Source organism: Penaeus monodon, chromosome 5 (assembly GCF_015228065.2).
Source record: "Penaeus monodon isolate SGIC_2016 chromosome 5, NSTDA_Pmon_1, whole genome shotgun sequence".
In the NCBI taxonomy this organism is placed as follows: Eukaryota; Metazoa; Arthropoda; class Malacostraca; order Decapoda; family Penaeidae; genus Penaeus; species Penaeus monodon.
In genome coordinates, this window is record NC_051390.1 from 33,412,601 (window position 1) to 33,415,033 (window position 2,433).

The window sequence follows — 2,433 nt, forward strand, 5'->3', positions numbered from 1 at the left end:
CCGCAAGGACTGGATGTTCCAAGCACCTACCCGGAAAGCTTGCCTGAGGTTAGCCCCGGGCGGAACTCCGGTGCACGCACTCTGCCGCCCCCGCCGATGCTGCCCAAATAAGGGAGGGGTTGGCAGGCTGTGGGGCCGCCCGTCCACCTGTGGGGTTTCCGTGGGCTTTGCCCCACAAGCTTCATGGTGTGTTGGCTCCTGCCAGGGCACAGGCGGGAGAAGTAACTCTTCTTTCCATCCTGTACCCCAACATTTGCCCTTCAAGCGGGACCCACAGCCCGCCTTTCTTGCTGGGTGGGAGCATATAATTATCATGCATTTGGAGAGTTTCTGGGGGAGGAGGGCTGGCAAGGTCCACCTCCCCGAGCCGCCCAATTACCCTAGGGTGGCTAGGGGGCAGGAGTTGGTACGGAGCCAGGGCATGTCCACACGCCAGTGGGCCAAAGCTCCATACCTCTGGGGCCTCTTGCTGCTTCGAGATCCCCCACAGTTTAGCCTGGGACCGCAAGGTGCCCAGTTACCCATGGGTGGCCCCAAGGAGGCATGCAAAAAGTTCGAGACGGAGAGGCTGGCCCTGGCGGGGGAGATTTATAAAAGCTGCTCCCTTTTCGCAAAGCTAGCAGTGGGGGACTGCAAGCGAAAAGGCATGCAAGCACTAACATTATCTAGGCTACCACACCATCGCTTCACATCATTTGGCTTGAAGACGCCAAAACCCCAAAAAAACCACACCACACATATTTTAAATATATACTACATATTTTTTAGCCGACCCCCTCGTCTCTCGCACCAACACAAGGCAGGCTAGGCAGACGGCGGCTACCACAGGGTCGTAAACCTAAACCGCCCAAGAGCCCCGAACACCAAGGTCCCAGAAACCAGGAGGGGAAACCCCAAAGGTGGGGGGGCGGGCATGAAATAAACTTCGGACAGTCTTTCCTTTTTTACACAAGTTTCCCCTACACTTTTATAGGCACAATACGGGGGGGAAACCAGATGCACACAGACAAAAAGCTAAAAAACAGGGAAACCGGGTTTATTCAGGTAAAAGGCCCCACCGAGGTCTTCACGGGAGCAGACCCAACGGTCTCCCGGTTTGTTCCCCGCTCCCCCGCTCAACCCAGGCGTCGTTGCCCAGGCCCCCTTCATTTTTAACAAATGTTTCGACAGGAAAATGCCCCACTGGGTGAATTATATACATATTTTAGCTTAATAATAACACAAAATACTAAAATAAAAGATACATAATAAATATAATAAATAAAAAACATATATAAATTATATGAAAATATATATAATATATTTAAAATAAAACAAAACCACCACACACAAACACACGCACGCAGCACGAAGCAGCACAAACCACACACACACAACCCCAAAAACACCACACACACACACAAAACACACACCACACACAACCACACACACCACACACACACACACACACACCAACACACAAAAGCAGCAATTAGGTCTTAGCCCTTTCCCTGATTTCACCTTCCTTGAATTTGCGGGAAAAAACTTTTTTTTATGCTGCAATAGGATGGGGTTTTTTTTTTTTTAGACATGTAATTTTATACTGATATGGATTGTAGTGAGAAATAAAAAAAACATAACAAAAATCAAGGAAAAAGGGGACCAGTAGTGCTAAAAAGGCTAGGCCACAATACAACGGTGCCCCTCTCTGTGTAAAAAAAAATCAATAAGGTAAATTTAAAGTTTGGGTAGCAGGATGGGTAATGCTATGCCCTTTTGGTTGGGATATATATATATATATATAATATATATATTTTATATATAATATATAATAAATATATACTGGGGTTATATGTCAAAATTTGGTGTATGTGTGTATATATCCTAAAATAGATGTATGAATTTTTAAAAATAATATAAAAAAAAAAAAAAAATAAAATAATATATATAAAATATAAAAAGAGGGGAGAGAGAGAGAGAGAGAATACATAGAAATAAGAATTAAACCTCTTTTTCTCCCTCTCTCCCTCCCCCAAAAAAAAAAAAAAAAAAACAAACAAAAAGAAAAAAAATATAAAAAAAATAAATAAGGAAGAGGGAAAAACAAGACAAAAAAAAAAGAAAAAGAAAAATAAAAAAATTTATAATAAATAATAGCAAGAATTATAATATATATATATTAATTAAGATAAAATTTTAAAAAAATAAACAAGTAATTATTAAAAAAAGGGGGGTAAAATCGTATATTGGGACACACACACACACACACACAACACAAAATTATAAAATAAATAATTTTAAAAATATATAACATACATAATATATAATATATATATAATATATAAATTTTATATATATAATATTTATATTATATAATATATAGTTAGAGAGCAAGCGAAAAAAGGGTGGGTTTTTTCTTAATGCCAAAAAAAATAAGACATGAAGAAAAGATAA